This window comes from Oncorhynchus gorbuscha, linkage group LG21 (genome assembly GCF_021184085.1).
Source record: "Oncorhynchus gorbuscha isolate QuinsamMale2020 ecotype Even-year linkage group LG21, OgorEven_v1.0, whole genome shotgun sequence".
Lineage (NCBI taxonomy): Eukaryota > Metazoa > Chordata > Actinopteri > Salmoniformes > Salmonidae > Oncorhynchus > Oncorhynchus gorbuscha.
In genome coordinates this window covers 20,089,767-20,101,956 of record NC_060193.1, presented here as the reverse complement: position 1 = coordinate 20,101,956, position 12,190 = coordinate 20,089,767, and the positions used below count along the sequence as shown (strand labels likewise).

At 43.6% G+C, this 12,190-nt stretch overlaps 1 protein-coding gene and 1 pseudogene across 1 annotated transcript in view; both read right to left on the bottom strand.

The window, feature by feature from the left end:
- Window positions 1-12,190, bottom strand: part of LOC124008413 (fibroblast growth factor 11-like) — a 168,493-nt gene that overhangs the window by 88,982 nt on the left and 67,321 nt on the right. The window lies entirely within an intron of this gene.
- LOC124008414 lies at window positions 212-1,003 on the bottom strand (annotated as a pseudogene).

Sequence of the window (12,190 nt, the reverse complement as noted above, 5' to 3'; positions counted from 1 at the left end):
AAAATGCCCTGCATTCTTTATAAAGCTATATTACGATTTGACATTGTTCAGTTGAAGCAGATTTTGAGAGTTTATAAAGGCTAATGAGATGGAGAAACAATGTCCTTGGACATTAAGCGTCAACGTGAGGTTATCCCCAATTCGATATATAAAAATAAATACATAAATGGAGCTAGATAGGGAGTGGACTTGCATAGTATAATACCCTGTCTCTGATATCTCACCTTGAGTCAAACGCCAGTGTGCGTTCAGTAAGAGTAGCGTGCAGGAGGCAGTGGAGGGACCCTGTCAGCGTAGGTACCCCCCTGACATGCAACCTCTGTAATAAGGGGGTTCCGGATCCCTCCCTGTCCACAGGGTAGCCGTGAGGTGCTGGCCAGTATGCGCCATTATTTGGTGGGGGGCCGTAATCCCTCTTCCTCCCGTCCGGGACGTATTTTTGATATCTGAACGTGAAGATGTCTGCCTAAAGAGGAAAACCATGTTTACCAGTCAGACAGTGACACACAAAACCAAAGTCCATATTTAACATTGAAACTTCCCAACAGTTTAATAGTGAATATTAAATGAGGGTCTTTGTTTCTTACCTTGGTAGTCAGAGTTGTCTAATCCCTCTATGGCATCCATGGTCTCATCAGAGTTGGACATGTGGACAAAAGCAAAGTTTTTGACAACAGCACATTCTGTGAATGTGCAATTACTCCTCAAACAAGGTGCGGAGCGCATCTTCTTCGCCTTTCTCCACGTTAGCCACGTGAAGTTTCACCGGACCCTGGTTCTTTCCCCTGCTTGGCTCCACATTGATTGGCCTGCCATGAAGCTTTAAGAGGTGCAGGCTGCGGATGGCTTTGGTGGCAGACTTACGGTCATCCATGTGGACGAAGGCATAGTTTTTTTTTTTTACTTTGCACATTCTGTCACTGCACCATGTTGAGTAAACAGAGCCTCGAGCTCATCCTTCTCGACCTCGTTAGGGGAGGTTTCCAATAAAGATCTTCACCATATTTGTGTCAACGCAAAGCCTGTGAGAGGAGAGGCATGTCAATATACCAGTTAGCTGCAAATTAAGTTGTGATGGTGAGAGTGGGCAGAAGTGAAAGGAAATGTTTAACGTTAGACGTTACCTGAAGTTAGCAAGCTAACATTTTTATTTATTTATGTATTAACACAAAATACAAAAAAATGAAATAAACAATCAAGAGTACATAAACCTAACAGACTTACATATCAATATTAATTTTCAATTTGTTAAATACTTTTATGGTTCGTATTGCTTTTACTGATTATTTCAAAATAATATTTCAATTCCATCTTAAATAATGTGAAGAGGGGTTTGTTCTCTGCCCACTTCATTTTATGGACAAAGAATCTTCCATGAAAATAAACAAATTAACAATGAAAGTTAAATCAGGGTCCATATAATTTAGTTCAAAATAAAACATAATATCAGTCTTTCAAATTAATATTGATAGTTGTTTCTTTTAAAATAAAATCTTCTAACTCACACCAAAATCTTCTGACATTATAGCAGTCCCAAAATAAATGGTGAAGAGTATCTGGGTCACAATCACAAAACACACATTTGTCATCAATAGCTATTTTAAATCTGTGTATACTAAAGGTCTTTACAGGGTAGATTCTATGAATGAGTTGGTATTATACTTCTTTCACATTAGATATACAATATTTACCAGATAACGAAACTTTGTTCCAGTTCACTTGTCCCAGGGCTGCATTCCAGTACATTTTAGCAGAAGAAATGGTAACATAGTTTCCTTATATACAGGTTATTCCATTTATAGTTTAAAATGTCAATACATTTAAATTGCATTGAGGCTACAAAATCCTCAACAGTTGCACTTGGAGTATTGTTATATTCTCCTAAAAGAAGAAGAGCACCTTTAGGGACAGCGCTAACAATCATTTGAAACTCCTTGGGAGTGAATGTAGTATTGTGTGTTCTAATAAATTCTGTATAATCATATAGTTGTCCATCATTACTCAATAAATTGTTTAACCCCAATAATGTTGTTGTCAAACCAGTTCTGGAAAACCAAAGACTTTGTGTTTGAACATCAGGTTCCAAGTTAGAAGTACTTGTTTATAAAAGTTTGCAAGTTTAATTGTGATTTTACCCATATCAAAGTTGCATTTGAGTAAGAATTCTAGACCACAAATTTGTAGGAATATTAAATTAGGGATGATAATTCCAGATGCAACCCTCATTTCTTAAATAGTTTTGTATCCATTTAATCTTAAAATATTATATTAGAGGTTTTAAAATCCAGAGCATTCAACCCTCCCTTACATTGGGTGCTACATATTACCGCTTTTCTTAAATAATAAGGTTCATTCCTCCATATGAAGTTAAATAATTTAGTATCAACCATTTGACTTACTGACAGAGGAACATCCAAGTCAAGGGAGGTATAAACTCATCTGGACCTTCAGATTGTGATAACAGTACACGTCCAGATAAAGACAGATCTCTTAATAACCAGGAATGAAATCTCTTTCAAATTCTCTCTAGAATATAAGAGACATTTAAGCTGGCCCTTTCTTTCTGATCGTTGCTAACTGTAATACCAAGATACGTGATCACATCTTTACAGGGATATTACATACTGAGTTAAAGTCACATCTTTTCAACGCAAATAATTCACATTTCCTAATATTCAGAGATGATACATGTGAAGGCATTAATACACTCAATAGCTTTGACTTCATTATGATCTTTCAAAAAAATGGTGTCGTCAGCCAATTGTGAACATTTTCTATTTGTCTTGTATTTTTGTTTTTATTTTATTTCACCTTTATTTAAGCAGGTAGGCTAGTTGAGAACAAGTTCTCGTTTGCAACTGTATCTGAATACCGCTAAAACAATCCTTATTTATATGAAGTGCCATAACTTGTGTGACCAATAAAATAAGTGGAAATTGGGCATCCTTGTTTAGTTCCACATCTAATCTTTGTGAAGTTCCATGGGAAAATTTAACAGAGCTGTTAATATTATTGTAGTGTCTTAATTACACTTTGAAAATAATGACCAAAACCAACATATCGAAGTCTCAAAAAGAAAATGTTAAACTGTATCAAATGCCTTGTAAATGTCTACACATAAAATAAAGCCATCTTCCATAATGTGCTCATTGTCAAGTCCAATACTAGTAGAATATTATTACATATATGTCTGCCCTTCATAAAACCAGACTGGGTATCGTCAATGATTTGGTCAAGACCTTTTTTGAAGTCTTTCTGGAAAGATGAATGCAAGTCACTTTCCATCATTTTTAATTAATGTGATTGGTCTCCAATTTTCTAAAATCATACCATCTTTGTTTGGCCTTATGTCATAGAAACAGGTAGGACCCCTAAATAAATTGCCTCCTTAAAAACAAATTCAATGATATCCTCCTGAAAATATTTATAGATTTCACTGATAAGGCCATGATTCCCTGGAGATGTGTTCTCTTTTAACTTGCTGATACATTTTTTTATTTCATTGTTAGAAATAATTTCCTCACAAGACTTTTGGAAGTCTTCATCTATGAATTTTGCACAGTCTTTGACAGTCTAGAAAGGCAGATATGTCACTAGTAGGAAAGGCATTACTGGTATAAAGGTTATCATAGAATTCTGAAACATATTTTGAAATATATTTGGGGTTTTCATTTTCTTTGCTATCTAAATTGAGCTTATGAAGACGTACATTCAGAATTTCTTTCTAATTGTAAAAGTATTTTATATTTTTCTTCCACCTTCCGCCAACCATCCCCTTCTTGATCTGACAAATGCCCCTTTTGCTCTCTCTTCATACAGTCGGTCCATTTCTAGTTGTAAAGAGAATAACTGACCCTTTCCTTCTTCATCAAGGTTCTCCATAGAGATGAGAAAATATTTCTTTAAGTTTATCTTCCTCAATCTTTTAAGTACAGCAATTTCTTTACCTCTCTTCATGGCTGTTTGTCTTATTTCATACTTCATTAATTCCCAATATTTCCCATAAGACTTAAATAGTTGGGCTTTCCTCCAATTGTCGTGTATAATATCTTTGGCATCCATCTTGAAATTATCTTCCTCCAACAGTCTACTGTTGATTTTCCAATAACTCCGATTCAGTTTAATTTAAGATCTATTCATATTTATAGATAAGAATATAACTTTATGATCAGTAAGAATAGATGGTTCAATTGATACCTTGACTACAGAATTATCTAATGAATTATAAATCAACCAGAAGTCAATTCTTGACTGTTTGGACATGTCCTTACTCCAAGTGAAGTCCTTTTTATCAGGATATTTAGATCACCAAATATTGACTAATCCTAGACATAGATTATTAAAGTCAGGATTAACTATGCTGGATATGTTGGGAGGGGGATATCTGTCAATCATCACATTAGACTCAGAATTAAAATTGCCACCTAAGATAATTTTGATATCCTGAAATACTGTTAAAATAACTATTAATTTCTTAATTCTTGAAATAACATCCTGTTTTTTTTGTTGTTGGATGCATAAATATTCCTAATAAAAACATTTCACTGTGGAAATGTACTGTTAAAATGAACCAACGTCCAGAGTGGTGAGTCTTACGACTGATGACCTTCCCTTTAAATGCACTCTTTAAAATTGCTACACCTGCAGAGTGGTTGTTGCCATATGATAACCAGATATCATTACTCCATTGATTTTTCCAAAAGATAGATCGGAAGAACAAGCATGATTCTCTTGTAAAAAGTAAAAGTCTGCATTAAACCGTTTCCAATACAGGAAAATAGCCTTATACTTGAGTAAATTAAAAACACCCCTGACATTAACTGAACAAAGAGATAGACAAACTTAAACCAACTACCTTGTTATGCTAATATAAGCTTTTCCTAAGGATATGGAACTCAAAAGGATTTCCATCCCATTATTAAACTCTCTCTCAAAAAAAAATATATATATACACTGCTCAAAAAAATAAAGGGAACACTTAAACAACACAATGTAACTCCAAGTCAATCACACTTCTGTGAAATCAAACTGTCCACTTAGGAAGCAACACTGATTGACAATACATTTCACATGCTGTTGTGCAAATGTAATAGACAAAAGGTGGAAATTATAGGCAATTAGCAAGACACCCCAATAAAGGAGTGGTTCTGCAGGTGATAACCACAGACCACTTCTCAGTTCCTATGCTTCCTGGCTGATGTTTTGGTCACTTTTGAATGCTGGCGGTGCTTTCACTCTAGTGGTAGCATGAGACGGAGTCTACAACCCACACAAGTGGCTCAGGTAGTGCAGCTCATCCAGGATGGGACATCAATGCGAGCTGCGGCAAGAAGGTTTGCTGTGTCTGTCAGCGTAGTGTCCAGAGCATGGAGGCGCTACCAGGAGACAGGCCAGTACATCAGGAGATGTGGAGGAGGCCGTAGGAGGGCAACAACCCAGCAGGAGGACCGCTACCTCCGCCTTTGTGCAAGGAGGAGCAGGAGGAGCACTGCCAGAGCCCTGCAAAATGACCTCCAGCAGGCCACAAATGTGCATGTGTCTGCTCAAACGGTCAGAAACAGAATCCATGAGGACATTTGGCATTTGCCAGAGAACACCAAGATTGGCAAATTCGCCACTGGCACCCTGTGCTCTTCACAGATGAAAGCAGGTTCACACTGAGCATATGTGACAGAGTCTGAGACACCGTGGATAAAGTTCTGCTGCCTGCAACATCCTCCAGCATGACCGGTTTGGCGGTGGGTCAGTCATGGTGTGGGGTGGCATTTCTTTGGGGGGGCCGCACAGCCCTCCGTGTGCTCGCTAGAGGTAGCCATTAGGTACCGAGATCCTCAGACCCCTTGTGAGACCATATCCTGGTGTGGTTGGCCCTGGGTTCCTCCTAATGCAAGACAATGCTAGACCTCATGTGGCTGGAGTGTGTCAGCAGTTCCTGCAAGAGGAAGGCATTGATGCTATGAACTGGCCCGCCCGTTCCCCAGACCTGAATCCAATTGAGCACATCTGGGACATCATGTCTCGCTCCATCCACCAACGCCACGTTGCACCACAGACTGTCCAGGAGTTGGCGGATGCTTTAGTCCAGGTCTGGGAGGAGATCCCTCAGGAGACCATCCGCCACCTCATCAGGAGCATGCCCAGGCGTTGTAGGGAGGTTATACAGGCATGTGGAGGCCACACACACTACTGAGCCTCATTTTGACTTGTTTTAAGGACATTACATCAAAGTTGGATCAGCCTGTAGTGTGGTTTTCCACTTTAATTTTGAGTGTGACTCCAAATCCAGACCTGCATGGGTTGATCAATTTGATTTCCATTGATAATTTTTGTGTGATTTTGTTGTCAGCACATTCAACTATGTAAAGAAAAAAGTATTTAATAAGAATATTTCATTCATTCAGATCTAGGATGTGTTATTTTAGTGTTCCCTTTATTTTTTTGAGCAGTGTATATTGACTTATAAAAAAACATTCTTTATGGAAATAAATGTTTACATTTTTTATTTATTAATGACATTATGAATAGAAATGGAGTAATTATGTCACATATGCAGTTATTGAAAATATATGGGAATATTTGCTCAATACAGATTTACAACCACCTGATTGCAGCACTACCACAAAAATGGAGGAGGCAAGTGGAAAAGGGAGAAGGTAGAGAACTTGTTTGCCTACCATATATTGAAGATACAAATTGGCTGAAAGGAACTGACATAAATAGAAAAATAAACCAGTTTCATCTGAGGACAAAAATGTTGACAGCTGCGCCATGCAGGTTGCAAAGTAAATGGGAGGAGATTTTCGATGTACCAACTCCATGGCACATGGTTTATGAACTGGTACAAAGAAAAACTACACTTGACTCAACAATGAGTTTTTCAATTTAAATGATTATGTCATGTTTGTCATTTATTATCATGTCTTGTCCCTGTGCTCCCCATTCTATTCGTTTCCCTCTGCTGGTCTTATTAGGTTCTTTCCCTCTTTCTATCCCTCTCTCTCCCCCTCCCTCTCTCACTCTCTCGCTCTCTCTTCTCTCTATCGTTCCGTTCCTGCTCCCAGCTGTTCCTATTCCCCTAATCATCATTTAGTCTTCCCACACCTGTTCCCGATCCTTTCCCCTGATTGGAGTCCCTATTTATTCCTTTGTGTTCCGTTCCTGTCCTGTCGGTTCCTTGTTTAGAATTCACCGTGCTGTGATTGTGTATCGCCCTGTCCTGTCGTGTTTTTTGCCTTCATCAGATGCTGCGTGTGAGCAGGTGTCTCTGTCAACTACGGCCTGCGCCTACCGAAGCGACCTGCAGTCTGTGGCCGCTTCTCCTGTTATTCCCCTCTACAGACTAGAGGATTTCTGTTATTCCCTGTTTGGACTTGAATAAACTCTGTTTCTGTTAAGTCGCTTTTGGGTCCTCTTTCACCTGCATGACAGAAGGAACCGACCAAGGAATGGACCCAGCGACTTCAGACGCTCGTTACACTGCCGTCGAGATCCAAGGAGCCATGCTCGGCAGACACGAGCAGGAATTGTCTGCTGCTCGCCATGCCGTGGAGAACCTGGCCGCTCAGGTTTCCGACCTCTCTGGACAGTTCCAGAGTCTACGTCTCGTGCCACCTGTTACTTCCTGGCCTGCCGAGCCTCCAGAACCTAGGGTTAATAACCCACCTTGCTACTCCGGGCAGCCCACTGAGTGCCGCTCCTTTCTCACGCAGTGTGAGATTGTGTTCTCTCTCCAACCCAACACATACTCTAGAGAGAGAGCTCGGGTTGCTTACGTCATTTCACTCCTTACTGGCCGGGCTCGAGAATGGGGCACAGCTATCTGGGAGGCAAGGGCTGATTGCTCTAACAAGTTCCAGAACTTTAAAGAGGAGATGATTTGGGTTTTTGACCGTTCAGTTTTTGGTGGAGAGGCTTCTAGGGCCCTGGCTTCCTTACGCCAAGGTGAACGGTCCATAACGGATTATTCTATTGAGTTTCGCACTCTTGCTGCCTCTAGTGAGTGGAACGAGCCGGCGCTGCTCGCTCGTTTTCTGGAGGGACTCCACGCAGTGGTTAAGGATGAGATTCTCTCCCGGGAGGTTCCTTCAGATGTGGACTCTTTGATTGCTCTCGCCATCCGCATAGAACGACGGGTAGATCTTCGTCACCGGGCTCGTGGAAGAGAGCTCGCATCAACGGTGTTTCCCTGCTCCGCATCGCAACCATCTCCCTCCTCTGGCTTTGAGACTGAGCCCATGCAGCTGGGAGGGATTCGCATCTCGACTAAGGAGAGGGAACGGAGGATCACCAACCGCCTGTGCCTCTATTGCGGAGTTGCTGGACATTTTGTTAATTCATGTCCAGTAAAAGCCAGAGCTCATCTGTAAGCGGAGGGCTACAGGTGAGCGCAACTACTCAAGTCTCTCCATCAAAGTCCTGTACTACTTTGTCGGTCCATCTACGCTGGACCGGTTCGGTGCTACATGTAGTGCCTTGATAGACTCTGGGGCTGAGGGTTGTTTCATGGACGAAGCATGGGTTCGGAAACATGACATTCCTTTCAGAGAGTTAGAGAAGCCTACGCCCATGTTCGCCTTAGATGGTAGTCATCTTCCCAGTATCAGATTTGAGACACTACCTTTAACCCTCACAGTATCTGTAACCACAGTGAGACTATTTCTTTTTTGATTTTCCGTTCACCGTTTACACCTGTTGTTTTGGGTCATCCCTGGCTAGTATGTCATAATCCTTCTATTAATTGGTCTAGTAATTCTATCCTATCCTGGAACGTTTCTTGTCATGAAGTGTTTAATGTCTGCCATCCCTCCCGTTTCTTCTGTCCCTACTTCTCAGGAGGAACCTGGCGATTTGACAGGAGTGCCGGAGGAATATCATGATCTGCGCACGGTCTTCAGTCGGTCCCGAGCCAACTCCCTTCCTCCTCACCGGTCGTATGATTGTAGTATTGATCTCCTTCCGGGGACCACTCCTCCTCGAGGTAGACTATACTCTCTGTCGGCTCCCGAACGTAAGGCTCTCGAGGATTATTTGTCTGTGTCTCTTTGACGCCGGTACCATAGTGCCTTCTTCCTCCGGCCGGGGCGGGGTTCTTTGTTAAGAAGAAGGACGGTACTCTGCGCCCCTGCGTGGATTATCAAGGGCTGAATGACATAACGGTTAAGAATCGTTATCCGCTTCCCCTTATGTCATCAGCCTTCGAGATTCTGCAGGGAGCCAGGTGCTTTACTAAGTTGGACCTTCGTAACGCTTACCATCTCGTGCGCATCAGAGAGGGGGACGAGTGGAAAACGGCGTTTAACACTCCGTTAGGGCATTTTGAGTACCGGGTTCTGCTGCTCGGTCTCGCCAATGCGCCAGCTGTTTTTCAGGCATTAGTTAATGATGTTCTGAGAGACATGCTGAACATCTTTGTTTTTGTCTATCTTGACGATATCCTGATTTTTTCTCCGTCACTCGAGATTCATGTTCAGCACGTTCGACGTGTTCTACAGCGCCTTTTAGAGAATTGTCTCTACGTAAAGGCTGAGAAGTGCTCTTTTCATGTCTCCTCCGTTACTTTTCTCGGTTCCGTTATTTCCGCTGAAGGCATTCAGATGGATTCCGCTAAGGTCCAAGCTGTCAGTGATTGGCCCGCTCCAAGGTCACGTGTCGAGTTGCAGCGCTTTTAGGTTTCGCTAATTTCTATCGGCGTTTCATTCGTAATTTCGGTCAAGTTGCTGCCCTCTCACAGCTCTTACTTCTGTCAAGACGTGTTTTAAGTGGTCCGGTTCCGCCCAGGAGCTTTTGATCTTCTAAAAGAACGTTTACGTCCGCTCCTATCCTCGTTACCCTGACGTCACTAGACAATTCATTGTCGAGAGTTGACGGTTCAGAGGTAGGCGTGGGAGCCATTCTATCCCAGCTTCCAGTCTGACGATAAGGTTCATCCTTGCGCTTATTTTTCTCATCGCCTGTCGCCATCTGAGCGCAACTATGATGTGGGTAACCGTGAACTGCTCGCCATCCGCTTAGCCCTAGGCGAATGGCGACAGTGGCTGGAGGGGGCGACCGTTCCTTTTGTCGTTTGGACAGACCATAAGAACCTTGAGTACATCCGTTCTGCCAAACGACTTAATGCCCGTCAAGCTCGTTGGGCGTTGTTTTTCGCTCGTTTCGAGTTTGTGATTTCTTACCGTCCGGGTAGCAAGAACACCAAGCCTGATGCCTTATCCCGTCTGTTTAGTTCTTCTGTGGCTTCTACTGATCCCGAGGGGGATTCTTCCTTATGGGCGTGTTGTCGGGTTAACAGTCTGGGGAATTGAAAGACAGGTTAACCAAGCACTCACGCACACTGCGTCGCCGCGCTGTCCTAGTAACCTCCTTTTTTCGTTCCTGTTTCCACTCGTCTGGCTGTTCTTCAGTGGGCTCACTCTGCCAAGTTAGCTGGTCATCCCGGTGTTCGAGGCACTCTTGCGTCTATTCGCCAGCGTTTGGTGGCCGACTCAGGAGCGTGACACGCGCGTTTCGTGGCTGCTTGTTCGGACTGCGCGCAGACTAAGTCGGGTAACTCTCCTCCTGCCGGTCGTCTCAGACCGCTCCCATTCCTTCTCGACCATGGTCTCACATCGCCTTAGACTTCATTACCGGTCTGCCTTTGTCTGCGGGGAAGACTGTGATTCTTACGGTTGTCGATAGGTTCTCTAAGGCGGCACATTTCATTCCCTCGCTAAACTTCCTTCCGCTAAGGAGACGGCACAAATCATTATTGAGAATGTATTCAGAATTCATGGCCTCCGTTAGACGCCGTTTCAGACAGAGGCCCGCATTCACGTCACAGTTTTGGAGGGAGTTCTGTCGTTTGATTGGTGCGTCCGTCAGTCTCTCTTCCGGGTTTCATCCCCAGTCTAACGGTCAAGCAGAGAGGGCCAATCAGACGATTGGTCGCATACTACGCAGCCTTTCTTTCAGAAACCCTGCGTCTTGGGCAGAACAGCTCCCTGGGCAGAATACGCTCACAATTCGCTTCCTTCGTCTGCTACCGGGTTATCTCCGTTTCAGAGTAGTCTGGGTTACCAGCCTCCTCTGTTCTCATCCCAGCTTGCCGAGTCCAGCGTTCCTCCGCTCAAGCGTTTGTCCAACGTTGTGAGCGCACCTGAGGAGGTGAGGTCTGCACTTTGCCGTTACAGGGCACAGACGGTGAGAGCCGCCAATAAACGCAGGATTAAGAGTCCAAGGTATTGTTGCGGCCAGAGTGTGGCTTTCCACTCGCAACCTTCCTCTTACGACAGCTTCTCGTAAGTTGACTCCGCGGTTCATTGGTCCGTTCCGTGTCTCCCAGGTCGTCAATCCTGCTGTGCGATTGTTTCTTCCGCGACATCTTCGTCGCGTCCATCCTGTCTTCCATGTCTCCTGTGTTAAGCCCTTTCTTCGCACCCCCGTTCGTCTCCCCTCCCCCTCCCGTCCTTGTCGAGAGCGCACCTATTTACAAGGTACATAAGATCATGGACATGCGTTCTCGGGGACGGGGTCACCAATACTTAGTGGATTGGGAGGGTTACGGTCCTGAGGAGAGGAGTTGGGTTCCGTCTCGGGACGTGCTGGACCGTTCACTCATCGATGATTTCCTCCGTTGCCGCCAGGATTCCTCCTCGAGTGCGCCAGGAGGCGCTCGGTGAGTGGGGGTACTGTCATGTTTGTCATTTATTATCATGTCTTGTCCCTGTGCTCCCCATTCTATTCGTTCCCCTCTGCTGGTCTTATTAGGTTCTTTCCTCTTCTATCCCTCTCTCCTCCCTCTCTCACTCTCTCGCTCTCTCTTCTCTCTATCGTTCCGTTCCTGCTCCCAGCTGTTCCTATTCCCTAATCATCATTTAGTCTTCCCACACCTGTTCCCGATCCTTTCCCCTGATTGGAGTCCCTATTTATTCCTTTGTGTTCCTGCTCCTGTCCTGTCGGTTCCTTGTTTAGAATTCACCGTGCTGTGATTGTGTATCGCCCTGTCCTGTCGTGTTTTTTGCCTTCATCAGATGCTGCGTGTGAGCAGGTGTCTCTGTCAACTACGGCCTGCGCCTACCCGAAGCGACCTGCAGTCTGTGGCCGCTTCTCCTGTTATTCCCTCTACAGACTAGAGGATTTCTGTTATTCCCTGTTTGGACTTGAATAAACTCTGTTTCTGTTAAGTCGCTTTTGGGTCCTCTTTCACCTGCATGAC